Raw genomic sequence first — 16,249 nt, 5'->3', positions numbered from 1 at the left:
AAACTAAATCGATGATTAACATAGTTTAAGACTCTGAGAAACATCCCCCTTTGAATAAATAAAAAAAAACTCGAAAACGAAATTTTTGAGATTTTTTTTAATGATGACATTGCTCAATGGTGCAAACATTATCACGCATACGGTAAATCTAATCTAAATCATTTGCATGTCATCCTATTCTTAAATTGTTGTTCTCTGAGCGCTGTATGTTTTAGAGCCAATTTTCAAATAAATATCATCATCCGCTGATAACGAGTTCAAACATCAGGCAATCATCTGAAATTCAAAAGCATATTGTTAACGGGTTCGAGCAATGCAATAATCATTCGTAGTATTGCGGATATTTTCGTTCAGTGTAGGTACTTGAATGTATTTACGCCCGAAGTGATTTGTCATGGGAAGTTCGACCTCGGCGGCGGCGACTTTGACATCGACACCGGTGTAGGTACATACTCTGATCAACCCTCATCAAATTTTGCGAATCGCGAGCGAGCATATGATGGAGGCGCATTGTTTTTTTTTTAGCCACGACGACCACAGGAGTGAAACGTCTGGCATCTGCGAATAACTCGAGTGAAGCTAAATCTCCCTGGTGCTTTGGTGCTAATTTGACAGTTCCTCTACGATTAAGGTGCAATTTACTTTGGTTAACCTTCTAGCATTGTGATGGTGCACTAAGTAAGTGTACACGCAAAACACACACTCTTGAAACATCATTTAAATCATCAATTTCCATTGATATTTTTAACATATTTATACATCACTACAAGGATGAAGAGTTGATCTTAAACTGTCCGAATCAATTAAAGTAAAATTTTCCTTGTTATTCGCTTGCAAAAATACCGCTCATTTTTACGTAATTTGACACTACTGATATATTATTCTAGATAACGTCATGTAGTAAAACATGATTTACGTAAATTGTGTTTGTGCTTGCCGCATTTAAGGTGATTCCTGGAAGTTTCCAAAAATGGCCGTCATTTATGCAAGTTTTCTAAAGCACAAATCTCGGTAACTGTTGCGACATGCACTGAAGCAAGCGTGGAGTTCCATTTGCATTGTTGTATGTTTCGAGGAATATGATATGTGTTTTTTGAAATTTCGTGGTGATAGTAAAATCAATCAGAAATAAGGATTCCACCGCGATTCGCCTTAATGTTACATGGTTGGATTCAAAACATGTTTTGGTGCAGCAGAGCTGCTGTTGTTTTCGGCAGACGACGACACGCATCGGTTATATGGCAAGTTGCAACGGCGCAGATGACTGTTGTTGTTTATACCTACACCGCGAATCTTTTTTACGATTATGCATCAATAATAAAGGCAAAAAGTAAATCTGCTGCATTTGGGGTCACGCCTTTCTGCCGCCCTGTTGGTGCCAGCAGCATCATCACCATCATCATCATCATCATCATCCATCAACTTGCATTAAAAGCAACAGAAACCACAGCGGGCAGATTTAGAGAGAGAGACTGGAGGGACCTTCTGGTCAATGCTTATCTTCACGCTTGACTCGTACTCATCACGCTATTAGTGCGGGTTCTCCGCGGCGAATTTTAATGATCACAACATACGCTCACAGACAGCAATATATAAACCGACATATTCCAGTCGTTTCGAGACTGCGAATTCCTGTTTCTGAGATTTTGCCGTTGATCGTGCGTCCATCCGTCCGTCCGTCGTCGTCGTCGCTCGATCGGTTGATCGATCGTCCACGTCGTCGTCATAGCCGAGTATGGTTTTTGCGGAAAGGAATTTCGAACACGACGATGCTCCTGTTTTTTTTTTTACTATCGCCGTCGTCGTGGCCGTCGCTGATGATGATGTTGTGTAAAACAGAATTTATTGTGCTAATTTTTACGATTCGTTCGCTACAATCAGGATCAGGGTGGTGTAGTTGAGGTCTTCGCTCGGGGTGAATTTTAATGGTTCCGTCCCATCGCATCGCACCGGAGTATTTTTCGCAATCGTGTTTGTCTTGTTTATTTCCAGTTATGATGGTGTTTTATTTTTCGCAATGCTCGTAAATATGTGACGCGAATTGTTATTTTTAAGAAGCACGCCTCTTGCGATGACCCGACATGATCAGGATCATTGAGCCCGGTGAAGGATTTTTTCCCCACGAAGATGAAATACCGCCCGAGTTGGAATAAGTTTTTTGTTTATTCTGGTGTACAATTGTCAGATTATAAGCAATTTTGGCTGGATGACTTCGGATTTATCTTCCAAGAGGTTTTCTAGCAAATATTTGTGCTATGGTCAGTGTTGGAAAAATCATTCTCATGAATCTCTCAATCCGCTCTCGCGAGAGAGAAATCTCGCTTGCAATATGTACCGAAAAGTGAGAGAACAATTAGTGTAATTTCGTCTCACTCGCATCGTATCACAAAAATATGATTTTAATTAAATAACTACACTAAACGAAAACATCCAAACTATTTTGAATGATTATTGCATTGATCGAGCCCTTAAAAATATGCTTTAGAATTTTGTATGATTGCTTTATGGTTGAATTCATCGTCCGCAGATGTGCATCCATATGACTGTCATCCAATTAAAGGTTGATGTTGATTTGAAAATTGGCTGTAACACATACAGCGCTCAGAGGACAACAATTTACAAATAATATGACATGCAAGAGCTACATATTTGAATCATATTTCGATTGTACATTTCCACAATGAATAGCCATGAATAGCCATGGATACAAAAATGTTCCGTTGGTAGAGGAAACTTCCTCTACCACGCCTCCGGTTTCCACGCTTTACTCACGTTCATATCCGGTTTGAAAGCGATAGTCATGTTATCACCTCGTGTTCCAGCTTAGGTCAGCACATGACGTACGCAGGGTAGATCTGTACTTTGTGTGTGTAAAAATCTATATGTATGTATTGCGAGGCAAAACAGCTGTCCAAATCCTAGGAAAATAGGGGAAATGGCTCTAATGTTGGCCTATGGATCTAAGATTGGGCCCATCGCTATTTATCAATTTTATCTAGATGAACGCGTCATTGGGACAGTACTAATGGATATATTTGGCCGTTATTGAAAATTTAGTCGATTGCTGAATTTATGTATGGGCCCAAATTAAGGGCATTTAGGCCGACATTACATCCATTTCCCCTACTTATTGCCAATTCATAGAGAAAAATGTCATTCGAACTGACATAATGCTGTTTGTGCTGCGTTTTTAATTTACAAACACTTAAAGTTACGTAACTGACAAGCCTGGCAAAATGTGTACAGTCAGGTTTAATTTTCACCTACCGAGCACCATTCACTAAATATTTTGCATTCACATTACATTGATTAACCAAAATGGTTGTCAAATTTTAAATGCATAATGGCATAATTTTGATAAACATCCAAACAACTTGCCCAGGAAAGTATATTTTTAATATTGGACATACTCTGCGTGACGATTCTTCGCACAACCTCAGCCACTCCGTGAAATTCACGATCAAAATCGACTCTCAACTGGATATAACTCAGCTGTACCCGTCGACCCCGGAACGCACCGTGAAAGGCACTGGGGAAGCTCCTAAGCTCTCTGACCGGAACCTGCCATTTGTTGCCTGCACTCACCACAGTCGTCCCTGTCCTGTGGTCTGTAGAGAGAGGGCTTTCCAGCCTACTTTATCAGGCAAGTACGGTGTGAATACAGAAGTTTCTCTTCCTGATGTGAATTCACATTGCAGCGGCTTCTTACGTTCGTCTGATGCTTCACACTCAGCTACAAGCACCAGTAACATTTTGATTTACATACTACCAAAATGTCGGTGGTATGAATTCCACTGTCAAGAAGTTCCTGCTAGCCTGCTGGGACCTCTGTTTCCAAGTAGTAATTTGAGTATTATGAGGGTTCTGTAGACCATGATTTAGACTTGTATAGGTCTTTAAAACCTCAATAAAACTTGCAATGTTACTTGAGCTATGACGTTGTTGTATTGTATCAGTTATTCTCTGATCATTATCAGGTCTTCCGTTGCGACCGCAATGCAACCTACAATTGCAAGTCCCACGGCGGAGGTGTGTTAATCGCTTTTAACTCAAAACTCAAAGAAAGAATGATTGAAGTATGATCGTGTGCCGTATACATAAGTTCTCATGCGCAGTCGGTTATTACCGTTCACGAAAAGCTTATGCAGTGGATGAAGTGATTATTCTCGAAGATTTCAATGTTCCGGGAGTTGCTTGGCATCCGTTCCATTCTGACCTAGAACATTCGGAACTGAACTTATAGACAGTTACAGTGCAGCTACGCTATTGCAAATCAACAACGTCGTAAATGAAAACAACCGGACGCTGGATCTTTGCATCAGGGAGCGTGACAGTGCCCCTCCATTATCTGCTGCACCAGCTCCACTGGCAAAGGATACCGCTCATCACCCTCCTCTACACTGTAAGAAAAGATCTGCCATATATCGAATGATTCGTCATACAGTGGGTTAACAAATGCCAATTTCTTGTTTTCGAATGAAAACAGCTACAAGTGAAAAGGATGCCTAGCATAAAGTGAAAATCTGTTTTAAAGTAGATGATAACGGACGTTAAACTTGTATGAATTAAAGATTGTTTCCGGAATGTACCAAACCAAACGAACATAATCTCAAATCTGAGAGATAAATGTATCATCGAAGGCCCATAACGAAAATCATTCATTTTCCTAATGAACTGTTGGTGTATGAAAAATGAGATTGAAAATGCAAAAAGTCAACAGCTAAGTATCTGACAGACATGTTGAAAAGCACGTAACTTTAATTTTTCAAATTGAATTTTGAGTTTCTGTAGGCTGTTACCTTCAACGATGGGTAAGTTTTAGATTAGTTTATACTTCGGTTTATAGTAAATTAATTAATATGGTTTCAATTTAAGAGAGACGCCAAACACTGGAGGCCGAGGAACGTTCCCAGCAGGAGATGCAGAAACGGTAGCAACGAAAGCTGCTCTACAATGATGCCGTTCGGACGCGGGAAGGTGTCATCGACAGTTTCCTTGAGACACTGCAGACGGGATCGGAGGGCGCAACTGAATTGAAGCTGATTGCACTCAGGAATCACATTCAATGCTTACTCCAGTTGGAAGATACTCTCGGAGCTGTTGGGACCTTCATATCTTACTTATAATTATATAAAAATAATGCATTGTTACTCAAATATTATCTATTTTCAACAGAAAATATTGCTACAACTAGCACTCAATATAGATAAGAATAGCATTTATTTAACTTATTATATTCATTTGATTTACGTCCACCTATGCTTTCAAACATTGAGCTAAAATCATCCTAGATTAGGATGATAAGCATCCAAGTTGTTGTGGTTTTAACAGATGATGAACTGAATTACAATCATCTCAAACTCATCTGATAATAGTAATAGGGCTTGGGTGAAGCAAAAATCTTTCGATCAAAGGATGATGTTTTGGTTCAGTGTAGTTATAACCCTTGGAGGAACGTCGCATCATCGAATTCACAGTTAGTCCCTCTACTGTTACCTACCATTTCCGGAAAGCTGATCACAATAGTATCGCTGAGGTCTTATCAAGCATCGATTAGGAAGCTATTAATCAACAGTGTAAATATTCCAATCTCCCTTCTATCATGAAGTTAGGACTTAACGTTGCAACTAGCCTTGAAGAAATTTGCCAGCTCTTCGCAAACAAATTTTCCAGCGTGTTTGCCAACGAGAGTGTATCGTTCCAACAAGTTGCTACACACTTAAATTTTTTCGCCGAGATTCCAACAGCCGAGTATTTCTGCAATTTATATAGCTGAGATTCAGTAAAACAATTGCCGAGACTCAGCTAACAAATAACATTTTGCTGAGATATCAGCTAACAAACAGATATTTTACAGATATATCAGCAAAAGTTACTACCGAGGTAATCGGCTGTTGGAGATTTTACCGAGCTAGATTAAGTGTGTATAGCTGCTTCCAAACTACCCGTCTACAATCACGTACTGAACGAAATCCCGGGTGATGAAAGCTCTCATCTCATCGGTAGTACCCAGGCTGAAATCATCTCATAATCCCGGACCAGACGGAATACCGTTCGTTTTCCTGAAACTTGTTTACTGAAGCCTCTATGTCATCTCTTCGGATTGTCTTTGATCTGCTGGAAGAATGCACAAATGTATTCAGTTCATATGAAAGTGGTTAGACCGGTGGTCCTCTACGGCCACGAGACCTGGACTATGTTCGTGGAGGACCAACGCATCCTTGGTTTTTTCGAACGGAAGGTGTTACGTACCATCTACGGTGGAGTGCAGATGGATGACGGAACGTGGAGGAGGCAAATGAACCACGAATTGCACCAGTTGCTGGGAGAACCATCCATCGTCCACATTGCAAAAATTGGGCGACTACGGTGGGCTGGCACGTCGTAAGAATGCCGCACGACGACCCAGTAAAAATGGTTCTAGAAAGCGACCCAACAGGAACAAGAAGAAGAGGCGCGCAGCGGGCAAGGTGGATCGACCAAGTAGAAGACGACTTGTGGACCAGCAGAGGACAACAAGGCCTTAGTCTGATTGGTAAGTAAGTAAGTCATATGAAAGCGGACAGGAAGGATGTAGTCAACTGCCACGGAATTACCTCGCTGTGCGCTATCTCAAAACTCTTCGAATTAGTTTTTATGGAGCCATTGTTATTGGACTGTAAGCAGTAACTCCATGAAGACCAAGAAGGATTCGTTTCCAACTGATCAACGACTACTAACCTGCTATGCTTCACCTCGTACGTTACGGGAAGCCTAGTTGAGTGACATCAGACCGATGCTTTCTACACCGACCTATCAGCAGCATTTGACAAGATCAATCACGCTGTCACCATTGCTAAATTGGAACGGATGTCTACTATTTTGTAACTCAGTGAGGATTGCAAATCAAAAATTGAGCGGTATTTCACTCAAAATCGTAAAAGTTTTCTCGCTTTTCCTAAAAAATCTGCTCGCAAATTTAAGTTTAGTTGAATTATAAATCACATAAATTGCAGTAACTCAGCGATGAGCAAATTTGCTTCATGTTTTTCCAGGTTTGTTCACGACAAACTTTCCGAATATGAGAAGAGTAAACATTGGATTCACTCAGTCTATTGGTACTATTCCTAGACTGAGTAAAATTTTCGTCAATTTTCCTCTTTTTCCAACAGATTTTTTAGGTTTTCCACAGGAAACCATAAGGCAAATATACTCATCGCAAAGTTCCTGCACTCTTGGCTATTATGAGCAAACTAAACTCAAATTTGAGTGCTTGAATATGAGGAAAATCGACGATAATTTTACTCAGTCTAGGAAAGGACTGAGTGAAACCTCTCTCTATTTTCGTCATTTTCGAAAAGCTTTTCGAATTTCTAAATAAAATAAAAGGAAAATCCAGGAAACTTGTACTCAGTCTATGAGTAACCTACGTTTTTTGCGAGTTTGAGTGAACGATACTCAAGTTTGAGTTGGTTTAAACGGCCGTGTGGATGTAATTGTTGAATTATCGAGTCAAAACCCGGTATTAACTGGATTCAACATTCGAGATAGGGTAAAATGAAACTCTAAAGCTGGGTTTAGATAGGGCAAGTCAATTGATCAAATCAGTTGAATTCAACTGACTTGAACGCAAATTGAACGTGTAAACCATGCCATTCAACTGACTTGATCAACTCACTTGAATTGAAAAAAGTTGAACCAGGCTCAACTTTTCAAGTCAATTGAATTCAACTGAGTTGATCATTTGACTTGCCTAGTCTAAACCCAGCTTAACTCTGAATGATACCCATCTCCATCCTTTTGCTCTACAGGATTCCACTCAATATTCGCTCAAGGGACAAGACAACTTAGATATATTTGAAAAAATCATCAAATATTTCTAAATATTGACAAAAATAGCTTTTTCTGCTAATCAAGGTTTGTTCTACGAATATTTAGCTTTTAAGTCTATTAGCAAATAAAAATATCAAGCCATATTTTCATGTATTCATCCAAGGTGTCCTGCCCCTGAATCCAACATCTTAATTTTTGTTCTGATTTATGCTTATGTTGATGGTAGATGTTTGATTTACATGTTGATTGCGTTGTCAAGATCACGCTCATTAGAACTTACCAGTGCGCAAAACAGTCAGGTTCAATGAGTCATTTTCATATGAATATGAACTGCCATCCGCCTCATCATTCACTGCCTCGTGAGAGTCTGAGTGATTGAGAGGTAAACAAGTTACTGACAGCCGAGCACTCAGTCAGCAGCTCAGTCAGCACGTTTATTCTTCCGTGATGGTACCCAATCCTTGTTTTGGATGACTGAGCGTACATTTTCTATGGAAAAAATGCCTCAATTACATGCTGTGTGAGCGAAGGCAAGTGGTGCGAGTCGCCTGTTCGTGAGTAACTGAATGTTTTTGTTGGCTCTTTTATTGCCTCGTCCTTTACCGTTCGGTACAAACGGTCTGGATAGAGCAATGGATTGAATAGTGCAGTGCTTTCACACTCAGCCTAAGCAGTCAATATTTTTAAACTCTGGAACTTACATGGCAGCCATTATCAAGCGCAAAATTCTGAATACCAGTATTTTGCGTTCGGTGAGTAGAGAGGAGCGGACTGGCTCGTTTTGAGCCAAACGAACTGTCAAAGCCAGAGCCAATCGAGCAGCGCCTATCTTGATTGCATTGGCAGTGTTGCTAGAAACCACCTAGGCATAGGTTGCCAAAGCAGTTTGTTTTCAATTCGATTCTCCCTTATACTAGACCCTCTCTAGTAGTGAGTGCCCTTATTTGACATTCAGAACGGAGAAAATATTGAGGAACTGATCAAGGTCTGCCATGGATCAGTGAAAAAAATAAACGTCAATTCTATTTTCAATTTCAATTGATCGAAGTAGGCCGCGCTGCGAAAATGATGTGTTTTTGTTTTGCTGCGTCGTTTTCGTTCTAATGAAAATGTTATAAATTTACAATTTCATTTTTAAAAAGTGTTAATTTGAAAGTACAGAAGTGATGTTGAAAAGTGCATTAAGTGAAAATTTTGAAATTCGTATCCGTTGCATGTGGTGCCGACCGCTTACGCGTAATTACGATCAGCTAAGTTTATTTACCTTTTCGTTCCTCTGTCCTCGATAGGAAATAACCATCTAATTCAAGACGATCATTTCAAAACTTACTAAATACACTTCAATCAAGTATAAAGAAATGATTGCAGGCAGATTTTATCCATAATGCCACTGCCAGACAGTGGGAGTTAGGCCAAGAGCGAATCTTCATTCTAATCAACGATTTTACATAGGTACTATTAATAACCTTTTACACATGAGAACCTCCTATCGATCAGAATGAATTGTGCATATGTTTAGGATCAACAAACATTATCAGGCGCAAAGGAGCAACAGGATCGAGTTCATAACGTTTCTTAATTCCAAAATCTGAAGACTGTTTTGAATAATATGTTCAGGTAATAGGCAGCAACAACGGACAGATAAACTACTTACAGCTTCTATTTATTAAATGCTTGATATAACGATTTCGAGCAACGCCGGCTGGTCGTATCCTATGGCTTACCCTCTCTACTAACAAAAATCCACCCTTCCCGTGACACTTACGAGGGGTTGTAGAGCTCTCTGCATCTCTCTTAAGTAAGTGGCGGATTAACAATCCTCCCCTTTCGCCACCAGATTCAAGGACGTGGCCAGGACAGCTCTGGTCTGTTGGAGGGAGACACATCCTTTATCTAAGAGGTAGTTATTCATCACAAATTACTATCTAACAGCAACGGGTGAAGGTTGGTCTCCTTCTTAACAACAGTTTGGAGTGCGTACCACCTACGACATTATGCAGCCTAATTCTATTTTCAATTTCAACTGTTGTTTTGGAGGCTGTGATAAGTAGGTGGAGGCTTTGATTTGTATTTTTCTATAGAATGGCAGAATTTCTAAAAATAAAATAGTTATGGCGAAAATGTGCGGTTTTTTCGGATTGAGTTAGGATTTTTGCGCTTGAAGACATACCAACTTTTGTAAAGAAGCCGAACGATTTGTGTAATGGAGGTTGTGGAGAGTTGGTGTCTTTAGCTTGAATTGAATTTCATACTGCGATTTCACAAGCATTAATATGCATTCAACAAACGACCACACCTGGAACTGATCACCATGGACACCGATGCTCCAAAGTTTGTGCAACAGAATCAGTAAAAAAGTCTTGTACTGCACCCATAGAAGTTTTTCCAATCATACTTGTGCGTTGATGATTCTAGAATTCCTAGAAACGGAATCTGTTCTACCAATCTGGTAACTGATATCTCCAGAGTTTCCGAGGGATGGTGCTTCCGGACGATTATTTCTCTTGTGTAATAGTCACCGTGTGGATTACCAGGAGCTGTGTTCGTTTGTATCTCCATCATCCATTCAATCTATTCGAAGAGATTGATTCCATTTTCGTTTTTTCCGCTCATCTTAAATTTAGAAAGAGCTTAGTAAAATTAATGTCGTTTTCATTTTTGCGGTGTAGCTACACCGAATTAATTTAGGGTGTAGATGCACCTTTGATTACAAACAAATGATGTTATGCTGTCAATGAGTCGCGCTTATTCCTGCTTACACTACACCGGTTCTTCACCGGAAAAAAAAACCAGAACGACACAAGAGCGGGCGCCCACTGATGTGGTGGTAATGTGGCATCATATAATATGTCAAAACATCATGTTGAAGTCGTGTGGCGTGTGGTGAACGTGAACACGGGCCCTAGTGACTACGTGACTAGTTGTCATTCACGGTGAAGTGATTCCGGCAGATGCCACACTTCCGCCACATCAGTTGGCACACGGCCTAAGGGTACAAGCAAATGTTTATATTCCTAATGAGTGGTGGTTGAAAATATATGACAAATCTCAAAGAACATTTCTGCTTTGATCGATTCTATACTTCGAATTTCTCTACTCTACTGTTATGTTAACAGATTTCGCCTTATTTTTACCACATAGTTTAATAAAGGAGGTTTTTATCTAGCGTCCAATCGTCAAATACATCAGGAAAAGAAATTGCAGCTGAGTTAGTAACGAGAGAGAAATATAAAGAAAGTTGATCAATGCAAATAGGACCTTCTGAAATGGTTTCCAATAACATCACAGTTGACTTGGATTCGTTTTTTAAATTATGTTCATCGTCCCGAATGTAAAATAAGGGCACTCACGGCCATCATCACCAAGCGCAAAATTCTGGATACGTATTTCCAATTCAGAGTAAACATTGAGAAATACGATTAATACTATTTAAAAGCATACAAAATAGTCTGAAAAAAGATCAAAATACACTTGAAAAATATGTTTCATGTAAAACCAACACCAGTTTTTTTTTGCCACGTGGCGTAGGTATTTTAGTATCGTTACCTTATACCGTATTCCCTCAAGATTTAGAAGTTTTGCTAGGGTAATTTTTTGCAAACTGTAATCCAAATTTGTCTAAATATAACAGGGTTGTTTAAATTTACCTGAGAGTGAAATTTGTATTTATTTTCAAAGTAACTTACCAACATTTAAACACAAACATGGTGCCATTGGCTCAACATCTAAACCATAATTATTCTTGTTTGAATTTGCTTAATTCCTAGGCTTAATGACCTAGCAAAAAATAGTGTCAGCTTTCATTTGGAGCGGTAAATTATTGAATTTAAATTAAAGAACACAGGAAAAAAATCAGAGATCATTGAAAAATTGCAAGTTTGAAAAGAACGCCATTTATGTTGAAGAAGCACGTTTTTTGTCTATCGAATTTGATAATCTTTATGACCGTTGCCAGGACTGTAAAAATAAACAGTTCCACAGTTTGTTCCAACAGTTTTGGAAAACTACTGCCATGTGGTAGCTTAACTACAAGGGAGCAGCTGAATCGTATTTGGATTTGTTAGTTTTAACCAGTTTAGCAGGAAACATTCATCGGTTTGCTACCGTTATAGTTTGTGGTAAACACGCTCAATGTCAGCTATAATCACAAAGATTTCTGCCTGTTCGCCTCGTTTTCTCCGCTCCCCATAAAGTTAGTTTGTTCCACAAATAGAACTTGGTGGTCTTTATCGCAGCGCTAATCCATTTAATGAGTTTGCAGGTTTTCGAACCATAATGACTTCGAATCGACTGATTTCGACTTATCAATCTGTAAACTTGTGCTCAAGCTGAAAAACGTGTCACACCTACCTTTGCGTTTTCTTTCGTTGATCAATCTACAGCAGAGAAGAATGCTCCAACGGTTCGCCAGTTCAGTCGATTTGGAGCAGTTTTTGTTGAAGATGAAAATGAAATCGATCCAGTAGAGTTCCAAAGTACACATTCAAAACGCAACCGGCACACGGGTTAAGGGTCAACACGAATCGGGCAAGTACCAGTTAATAATAGTAAGAAAAAAATAATAACACACATGGAGCACACACAATCCAAAGGGCGGTCCCGTTCAGTCGTCTAAGTGTCGTGATAAGCGCCAACGCCTTTCTTTGCTAGCTCTTCTCAATATAGTAACAAGCCATGAGCATGTTATTAATGACAGCAACCCTCAGTAGGCTGTTTGTTTTGATTGTAAATAGAAACAGATGCCACTTGTTTGATGCGTTTGTCCACTGTGGTTTTAAATTTAGTAACAACCAAACCAGAATCACAGTTTAGGTTTGGGAGATAAAATAACAATCACACTGTGTTTACTTTGTTGTTGCTAGGGGTTTCATGCACTCAGTACGTAACTAGTCGAGGCACTGCACTATCTTCAGCTGTAATCGTATAATCGCGTTTCGTGGATTGCTTGGATTGAAATCACTTCCAACATGTTTTTCTTTCTTCAGTTGAGGCTAAATGAGCGTTCTTCTTGTGTTGTTTTTTTTTTAACGATTCTTTCCTCCTAGCGGTAATCACCGACGCTCAAAGGACACTGACTTGTTTTATTTTTTGTTTTCAGTAGTATGCACGTACTGCTTTCTGGATCTATGCGCACCGATGGAGACAATTTCCGCCTTGATGGCTTGAGACAAAAAGGGATTCAGACGAGGAAAACCTGGCGTACCTACGCGGTCTTGTGGTAGACTTGTTAAAACAACGAAAAACAAAAAACAACACAGTCCAGTAGTTTCTCCTTCTTGCGGGGCTCTCCCCTTGGGAATCGTCTCCACACACTTGAACCACCTCTTTGCAGGTCTCGGTGTCTGCTACTTCACTCCAGAGTCACTAAGATCCACAATTTCCCTCCTTGATCTTGAGCTAACTTGGAAAACTTATGCTACCTCGTCGGCATCACAATTGCAACTGATCGAGCGGCTGGAAAGCGTAGCGCTTTAAAATAAGTCATTTTATACCCGCCTCGTTCGCCCCTTGATCATCGACGACAGGCAAAGCCAAGGAGTCCAGGGCCCCTTTAATGTTCGTCGACCACTTCTTGCTCTTTTGCTCGATCGAATGCCGCGTTCGCGTGCTCTCTTTCTGACTCATACCTACACGGGGACGCTCTTCTTACTGACCACACGATCGAAGTAGCCTGCAGCCCATCGATAGCTTTTAGTGTAGTGGTTGTTGCTTGCGAAGAAAGTGTGAAAAAGATCCGACAGCAATGATAAAAACAGCGGAGCGCATACACGAGTAAGCCACGCACCAGGCCGGCAATCCTTATCTCCTAAGAAACCTACCTTACTCGTTTGATCCCTCGGGCACGTCCCGCATTGGAACACATGCCACACAAACGGGAGTTTTTTTTTTATGTTCTAGCGATGTTCGCAAAAATTTAAAGCGCGTGCTCGTCCTAGGAAGTGCCACGTCCTGGAGGAACGTGATTACGAAGTCATTCTCATCCACGAGCGTCACGCCCCAAACGTATATAGCTCGTATCGGATCTGTCTGCTTCCTTTGATGATACAGTAACAGCCCCGTTTTCGCGGGTTTCGGCTACATTTACGTGAATCTTAAATAATCCCACTAGTCCGCAAACAACGTATCACCTTCTATCCGGAAGATTAGTTCAAAATGCCGATGAACTTGTCACTGCTTACTGAGGTGATTTCTTCAACGTGTCCAACGTGTAAAATAATTCCAAAAATCGTACGGGAGATTATCTCTGCAGGGGAAGAAGTAGTATTTGAACAACCCGACTGTCATTCATTAGTCTTGTTCTCAGGCCTGTCTTTGTCATTAGCTACTACATCTTTTACCACTGAACCGATTGTTGGTTAACATCCCATTATCAATCACGTTAACGGTGCGAATACTGTGCATATATTTATAGCTGATCCTCTATCAGTGTGCTCGTGACACTTGGGCTGCTTGGATTGTTTTGTTGATTTTACCTCTGCTTCTTTCCTTATCATCTTCTTCGTCCACTCTTTGGACCACGAACGCACGCATATGCAACCATCACCGCCGTTCATTATGAGAGGTCTCGTGTGGACAAGGTGATCGATGATAAACCGTACCTACATGCTCTGTTGTTGTTGTTCTTGTGTCGTTGATCGTCGACCATATGATCGCCGTCTTTTGTGGGTGTGAGTGGGAGAGTGCTTAGAAGTTTGCTCAGCTAGTTGTTGGAGCTGGGAGAAACACTCTCGCTGTCGGTGTATCGGAGTGAGTTCAGATTGGATAAACTCTCTGTTTTGGATTTTCACTTTTGATCGATTGCCATGGGGAGAGCATGAGCATAATAAAGTAGTCAAAACAAAAGATGGTTGAAGAGAGAATGTTACAAGCGGAGCATAAGTTTGGGAGAATGGTTTTGTTTTGAGAAATTTATCTCAATTTTATGGGATATGCACTGAGAATATCTCGTTGGAAAAATTAGTAAATTTTTCGCTGGAAAGATGTTTGTATTTTACAGTTAATTCTCTACCACTCGATGTTCACTAAAAGTTAGTTTCGAGTTATGCAGTCTTTACCTTCCTGTATTGAGAGATTACAGGTCGTGAGAATCCTATGACATTGATGAGATTGGACGGAAATTCTATGTTGCGCCTACTTGAGTGAGTACTGTCCAGAGCTCTGTTCTTAGTACACGGTGGTTTAGGAAAGCAATCTAGCGGAACAAAATTAATAACTCCTAAACGAGTCATTTTAGTGACAGCACGCTCTCGTACAAAGTCCCACCGAGAGGTGCTAAGATGCTGATTTTGTCGAATGCAATCGCACTTATTTTAATGCAGATTAAAAATATGTGTTTACATCAATACCCCCGAACAACTAAAATCTGTGAGAATTCCAGCTTATTTGGTAGAGGCACTATTATAAAGATGGGTAGTTTTAAAATAATAATAAGATAAGTTTTACTGTTATAGAAACCATCCGGATTAGTCATCCCTGATTGAAATATTTTTGAAATCCAATTAAACCTATATTCTGATGAGTAGTTTCTGAATTTGTTGAGGTTGTTCTTTAAGAACTTCAGCTATTTTGGTTGAGGTGGTCTTATGAAGTCAAGATTTGGGATATTAACGGAGGAGTGGATAGAACGTATCGTATGCCGAATCTAAAAACTACGAGGGACAGCCCTATGGGGTTGTGCGCAATGGTGACGTAGGACTACGTGGTCTTATATAATAAATCTAATTTGTTATCTGCAGCAGGAGCTTGTGTTTTGTGTAGGAATAGGAATTTGAGCGAGGTTCTCTCTGTTTATACTCTTTAGTATGACGCGATTGACATAGATGGCCCACAGCGACTCACGAAGAGCTACTGATTCCGATCAATAGCGGTGCGGCTTCATTCTCCTTCTATGGATGCTCCTGTGGGCTGCAGCTCGCTGCTTGCAGGCCACCTTTCGTTGTGTACTGGGGAACAATTTTCAACGCGACGCACCAAAAGTACTGCTGCTGCTCCTTCTGATGGTGTCGACGACCGGACACCACCACACACGGTGATTGGAACTGAATCCGATCAGCGGTTAAGGCCAGCCTTGAGATCTAGCTGCTTGCGGGGAGCCTTTCGTTGTGTACTGGAGAACACCACCACTCACCACGCGGTGATTGAATAAACACCGTTTGGTGATACCGGATGAAATTCAACTTTGATATCTGTGTTAGGGAAATCGCTTTTCGCAGGCAATCGGTGATTGTTTTAAGTATCGTAGCAAAAATTGCACATTCGTGCAATTTTCAATAGTCATATTTTAAAATTGAAAAAGTATTAAATTCAACAGATGCGTTGAAATATTTCTAATCGATTGGTGATAACATTATTGAAATTGGTCCAGAGGCAGCTGAGTTATTAACGTTCAAAATCTTTCATAATTTTGTTACATGTTCCATTTTCGGTTTTCACAAAG

General features: G+C 40.3%; 1 protein-coding gene across 1 annotated transcript in view; it reads right to left on the bottom strand.

The window, feature by feature from the left end:
• LOC135703192 (LIRP-like) overlaps nt 1-16,249 on the bottom strand; it is a 152,606-nt gene that overhangs the window by 29,709 nt on the left and 106,648 nt on the right. Inside the window, exon 2 of the mRNA XM_065224317.1 lies at nt 12,163-12,771. The gene's annotated coding sequence lies outside the window, so the exon portion shown is untranslated. The remainder of the gene's footprint in view (nt 1-12,162; nt 12,772-16,249) is intronic.

Source organism: Ochlerotatus camptorhynchus, unplaced genomic scaffold, assembly GCF_037179485.1.
Source record: "Ochlerotatus camptorhynchus isolate MF236.1 unplaced genomic scaffold, CSIRO-AGI_Acam_v1.1 ptg000209l, whole genome shotgun sequence".
In the NCBI taxonomy this organism is placed as follows: domain Eukaryota; kingdom Metazoa; phylum Arthropoda; class Insecta; order Diptera; family Culicidae; genus Ochlerotatus; species Ochlerotatus camptorhynchus.
This window is presented reverse-complemented; position numbering and strand designations above follow the sequence as displayed.